Source organism: Bidens hawaiensis, unplaced genomic scaffold (genome assembly GCF_021521415.1).
Source record: "Bidens hawaiensis isolate Kalapana, Puna unplaced genomic scaffold, B.hawaiensis_p1.1 tig00009412_1, whole genome shotgun sequence".
In the NCBI taxonomy this organism is placed as follows: domain Eukaryota; kingdom Viridiplantae; phylum Streptophyta; class Magnoliopsida; order Asterales; family Asteraceae; genus Bidens; species Bidens hawaiensis.
Window position 1 is genome coordinate 14,340 of NW_027491694.1, and position 6,557 is coordinate 20,896.

The 6,557-nt window shown below is 40.6% G+C and overlaps 2 non-coding genes across 2 annotated transcripts; both read left to right on the plus strand.

Moving 5' to 3' along the window:
* The first annotated feature begins 3,100 nt into the window (after positions 1-3,100).
* On the plus strand, positions 3,101-3,173 carry TRNAK-UUU (transfer RNA lysine (anticodon UUU)). Its single transcript has one exon. It is a non-coding gene; the product is annotated as a tRNA-Lys (tRNA).
* Positions 3,174-5,288: 2,115 nt separating this feature from the next.
* Positions 5,289-5,362, plus strand: TRNAW-CCA (transfer RNA tryptophan (anticodon CCA)). The gene has a single exon. It is a non-coding gene; the product is annotated as a tRNA-Trp (tRNA).
* Positions 5,363-6,557: the final 1,195 nt, after the last annotated feature.

Sequence of the window (6,557 nt, forward strand, 5' to 3'; positions counted from 1 at the left end):
TCCGACAGGCTTGTAAACTGTGGATTGGCTTTGAAGTTCTCAAACTCTTTGGTGTTTGTGTGGCTTGTTTCAGGTGAGTTCATGATGCCCCTTTTAAATCTTTTTACGTTTTGGGCTAGCATACACACCGTAATACAATTTTACATGATTTTACTCGTTACAACTATTTGGATGGTATTACATAGCTTTACTTGTATTTGTGCATTTATAAAACTATGAGTGAACTATATTCTATGCCTTAGGATATTTTAGACTCGTTATGGTCATATATTCCTTAAGGTTATATACCAGATTATGGTCTAGACTCGATGATGTTAATAGGCTTGGTAGTAATTGAATACGAGTAGACCTATTTGCTTAGTTCATGTATTGGACTGATTATTATATATTACCTTATGGCCCATAGGCTTACTTGTAATTTGGAATGTCTTGGGATGATATATATATATATATATATATATACATGTATGTATGTATGGAGGTATGTATGTATGTACGAGTATGTGTTACCTTATAGCCTACGATTGTGTGATGATATTTAGTTCCTCGTGAATAAGAATTATGTGAGTAGGCTTATTGATGTGTCTGTGCATGGTGATCACGGCCGGGTCAAATATATTACTCGGGTTTTCAAATCCCGTGGTGGAGAGGCCTGTGTGGCGTGATCATCATTTTGGCGGGTCAAATATATTACTCGGGTTTTAAAATCGCGTGGTGAAGAGGCCCGTTGTATGTTGAGCTGTGATCGGGTCAAATATATTATTCGGGTTGTACCCGTGGTGGAGAGGCCCGTATCACGTGCTTGGATGTGTAAGCTATGACCGAGTCAAATATATTACTCGGGTTTGACCCGTGGTGGAGAGGCTCGTGTCGCATGCTTAGGTCTTACCGCATCCGAGCCAAATATATTATCGAGTCTTGACTCGTGGTGGAGAGGCCCGTGTACGTGTGTTCGACGATGAATGTATTATTTGGTGAATTATATTAATTATTTTATTATTATCCTCTCTATTGTTTAGAATTATAAGTTTTGAAATAAAGTATGAAATATTGTTTATGAAAACCTGAACTCACTCAGCTCTAGCTGACTTTGTGTGTATGTTAGTTTGACTTTTAGGTTAAGGATTGGAGGTTATCGCTTGGACGTGCTGGAGACTACTCGGAAGGTTGAAGGCATTTCTGGTCGAGGATTTCAAATAAAACGGATATTTTATTTACGTTTGATTTTGGACACTTGTACCCGTGTTTGGGATTTTTAATACTTAAAATTTTTCCGCTGTTATTTACTCTGAACTTGTTTTAAATACAAAGAATTGTTTGGTTTTAAATTTTTGTGAAATTGTGGATGTGATGACCAATTGTAGGATTCCCGGGTTTCGGGGTCTTACAGTAATGGACAAGGGTATGACTGAAGAGGAATTCAATAGAATGCCCCATGCTCAACTACTAGAGATATACAAAAGGGAGCAAAGAATGTATACAGAGATTGAAAGAAAGTTGCAGGAAGAAAGAAGGAAGATGGATGATCTAGCGAGAGTATAAATGATGAGTGCATTGCACAGGAAGGAGTTGGTATGGGAAGATTGATTTCACAAACTGATGAGACTATCAAAAGATGGTATGAGGAAGAAGGGCCTGCTGCACAAAAGAAAACTCAGCAAGGAAGCACAAGCCAGATTCCAAGGTCAGAGGTTGTGAGGCCTGAGCCACCAAGAAACTTAAACTTTCCCACACATCTCTACTTCGACAAAAGATCAATGACCTTGAGGGTTATAACTGAGGATAAAGAGGAAACTCTCATAATATTCAGAGATGACTTGAGGAAGTTTTCAAAAGAACAACTAAAGAAGATGGCTGAACTAACACTATATGACAATCAAATCAGAAGTCAACCACCTGGTCAGCAAAGGAATGATCTCTCGAAATTTATCAAAGAACAAGTAGAAAGGGGGTTCCCATTCTTGCTACAAAAGAAAAGAGAGCTCAGAAGCCAGACTGAGAGGGAGAAGAGAAAAAGGAGGATCAGTGAAGTGTACATCTCAGAACTCTCCCTCTTTGATACCAAGAAACAAAGGTCTCAAGAAAGCAGCTCACACTATAAAAGGAAGACCTTGAAGGAGTGCTTGGGTATGAGAGAAGTGATGCAGGAACCAAACTCAAAGGTGTAACAATTTGGAAGAATCACGTACATAACGTACAATCAGCATAATGATTCAATCACGTTGAGAAACGAGTCTGGAATACCCATTGCTGTGATAACACATGATGAAGATCTCAAGTTTATGCATCCACAGGATCATCAAGACATAATTGATGCAAAGTTTCCAAATGACTCCTCAGATGCTGTGGAACTGGATATGGTCAAACAAAGAGCTGCCTATGTCAAGAGACTAAAGAAACGATCTGATTCAAGGAGCAGAGGAAGAAGATGACAGAATGGAGCTAATGGATGATGGATTTTATTTCTGTTTATCTTTGTATTTTTGTTTAATTTGTAAAAACTTTAATTTGTAATGCTCAAGAGGCAGAATTCCTAATTATGTAATGAAATGACTTGTTCTTGAATGATATATATTCTATGTCTGATACATGTGTAACTCTATGCAGGTATGTTTTGGTGCATCTGAGCTTGTTCCAATTAATTACCTAGATAACTACTCCTCCCCTTCTCCGTCTTTAAGGCGAACCGTTTGGCGGCTAGAAATAAAGACAACCTCACCTTCTCGTAGATGGTGTCAGTGAGAGCCATTTTAGTCCCCCCCCCCCTCCGGTTGTCGTTTTTTGTAGAGAGAATCTTCAATGGGTGGAAACAAGCAACCTTACTAAGCTAAGAAAGGTGCTTGTTGAGTAAGGCTAGCTTTCTTCGAAAGCTTGAGCGCTTCTTTCTCATATCGATCATTCAATATCCATGACTTTTCAATAAGGGGCGTGTTAGCTAGGCCGTTTTCATGAAGGAGTGCTAGCGCGCGCCCATACGTTTTCTTTGTTTGCTCTGCAGTACGAGCCTCATACAAAGTCGCGTCCCTTCAATATGATGAAGAAGGGCCCCACCCTCTTTGATTTTCCGCACCAATCCTTATTTACTACTACATATTTTTTGGGGTGTATAGCTCAGTTGGTAGAGCATTGTGCTTTTAACCTAATGGTCGCAGGTTCAAGTCCTGCTATACCCAAACCTAACTTGCACTATACTACGAGTACGGATGCGTAGTAGTGCAAAGAGCACTCTTTGGCCTTTAGATTAGAGGCGCTTCGCCATCTTTGATTGGAAGGAAACCGATATCTAAAGTGTGCAGTGAGGGATCTTTATATTCTAGGTAGCTAATCTTTACTTCACTCAACCCAAGCAATGCCCAAAGAGTCCCCTGTCTTTCTTGGTCGGACCAAGCCAACTATTTCTAGAAATGAAAAAAATAAAGGAACATCATCAGAGTGCTGAGTAAGAGAAATCGAATGAGCGACTGCCAATTAAGCTTGAGACTTCTCATGAATACTTATGCCCTGCCCTTCCCCTGATTTTTGCCCTATCACTAGTGGTTACGATCCAAAGCACCCCTTTTCCATTTAACCTCCACGAATAAAGAAACCACTTTTCTGATACTATTGCTAATGCATTATTTTCGATCTTGTACTTGCTTGCTTCTATCTATACAAAGATTCTCCTTTCCAATGACCTATTCACTACCAAGATTGACCTGAGTATCCACCTTCATGCTTACACGTCCCCTTCCATCCTCCTTTTCTCCTTTATTCCCTGTTCTTTTTCCTCACGCTTCTCTTCCTAGGAAATTAGGCTTCCTTATAACCTATAAAAAGTATTTAAAGAAAGTGTAATATTGGTATAGACTCACGGGAACTTGAAATGCAATTGACTAGCAAAAAGTGTGGGTTACGAGTTGCTGTTGAGGCTCTCTGTTGCAAATCCTTTCTATACGTTATTTTTTATCCAATCTCGCACTTGGTCTGGTCCTATTCTTTCCTAATGGTTGTTGACTAAAGGATGCATGGGACTCTTTTTTCTCGTTGCTAAGCTTTCAACCAAGTGCTTTTCCAATCTTAGGTGAATGACCTACGATCTCGCTAGGCACTACTGTAGAGCTCTTTGGGCCTGCCGCTATCTCAATCGATAAACTTTGAAGATTAGCCTACTAATCGATTCTATCTTATGTTTAATGAAATGAAAATTGAAAATTTCCGTCTGAACAAGATTATTATTATTTAATTTCAAGATTGATTTTCGTTGAAGAGTTCTCTCTATCCCTCCATCCCCCAATTAGCTTGTTGAACCGTCCGTCGTCCAATCCCTCACTTCGTTTCTGATAGTCCATTAGCAGTCCCTACTGAGCAATCTAGCTGCAATCGAGATAGCATTGAAATGGAAAGAGTAGAGTGAAATTAGGACGAGGTCTGCCCTTGCACTTCCTATTAGTAGGAGTGGATTAGTTAGAGTCGGTCCGTTCTCTTGTTTCAGAAGCTAGGGACAAGCCTTCCTTCATACTATTCAATAGCCTATCGAGCTAAGCCAGATCTGTAGCCAATGACGATAACTAAGTAGTTAGTAGAATTAATATAAGTAGTAGTTAACTACGACAATCCACTAGATCCATAAGCCCATAAGGAAAGATGAATAGCCTTTCTTTTTAAGAACCTCGTTCGATCCCGAACCGCATTCAAAAAAGTAAATAAAGCGAGGGATTACCAAGCTAGAAAGAAAAGTTGGTTTTGAGGTAACTTCCATAATAGGGAAGGAGTGAACTCGAGAGAAGAGAAAGCTATATGCTTAACACACGCAAGTCGGACTCTGTTTTCTAGATTCACTCTCTTTTGGTGGTAAGCTCACTCTCTTAAAATCAGTCATTTCCCTTATTCCTATATATACCTAGGTAGTGTGGTCTCCCTTTAAGACTGGTATTTCTAAGATGAAAAGTGTTATGGCTAATTGATTATGGGATTCCAATGGTGAGCACATGCACCACTGGATTGCTTGGGACATCATTTTTCAATCCAGGAAGGAGGGTGGGTTGGTAATTAGACAGGAAATTCTACAATGACACTGTAGACCAAATGAAAGGGATGTAGCGTAGCTTGGTAGCGCCTTTGTTTTGGGTCAAATCACGGGTACCAATCCTATCATCCCTACCTATTCTTTTCCTCTGAGCAGTCACGAGGGATCCATTGCGTCAATTCGGACATACATCATTTTCATTTTCTGAGACTTTATGCATGTTTAGTTTTGTGGGTACAAAAGGAATCCTTTTCTTTTTAGTCGTATCTACTATGATAAGAAAGCGTTCTTAGTTCAGTTCGGTAGAACGCGGGTCTCCAAAACCTGATGTCGTAGGTTTAAATCCTATAGAGCGTGATTCTGTTCTTTTTAGGTCTAATTAGAATTCAATAACTTCACTCATTTGAACAATAACAGTTCGGTAGGTTTACCTAATGCCTGCACAAGCGGTGGAGCATGTGGTTTAATTCGATACAACGCGCAAAACCTTACCGGCTCTTGACATATGAACAGGAAAACCTATCCTTAACGGGATGATACTTACTATCATACAGGTGCTGCATGGATGTCGTCAGCTCGTGTCGTGAGATATTTGGTCAAGTCGTATAACGAGTGAAACCCTCGTTTTGTGTTGCTAAGACATGCACCTAAGGTATCTTTGTAGCCGATGTCAGGCGAGGAGCCGAGTGACGTGCCAACACTACTAATTAAGTGCCAACACGTAGCCGTGCTATCAATAAGAAGGTAGTCGACGCCTTTCGAAGCCTAAGCCCTCTATTTTCTAGTGTGCACTTTTGTTCGATTGCAGCTAGTGTGCTTAATAAGAAGATAGAAAGGGCTTTTCTCGCTTGGTTAGTAAAGTATAGTTTTTGGCCTTATCTTGCAGGTGACGACAACATCGAGTTGACGGCAGTGAAAGACTGGGCACTCAGGCGAGCCGCCTAGTGGTGTGGTATGTAGTGGGTTTAGTACGCCCCGCCTACTAGTGCTCTTTGAGGAGAAGGGTTTCGGCTTGTTGTCGATTGTCGGGGTTTTCCTTCTTAGTAAAGGTCTTACTCTATAAAAATTTTTGAATAAGCTATTAAGTTTAGGAATCTACGAAGAGATTTTGAAAGTGAATAAGATCTGGGCTGTTCGAGGGAGTTGTGCAAGAGGGAGCTGCTACCCTAGTCGAAAGTTGAAGCAGTTAGCAAGGAGTTCTTTCCCAAAGAAGCATTTAACCATTCTCCGATCTATGTCATATTAACTGATTCACCGACATTAGCCTCCGAAGACATGATCCATAGTAAAGAAGGGTGTTTTCACGTCTCACCGTAGTGCCAGGTTTGTCTTGATTTCTGATTGATGAACAAGAAGAAAACGAATTCTTGGATTTTCTTACTCGCCCCTGGCTAAGTGTCCTTTGGACCCTTCGCCCACCCGCCACCAGTGGAAGCAAGCACCTTGAAGGGAATTTCCATCGTGAAGGATTCAATCTAGCAACAGGTTCCGCTACGGCTACCTTGTTACGACTTCACCCTAGTCGAAGACCCCACCGTGGTATGAGCCAATA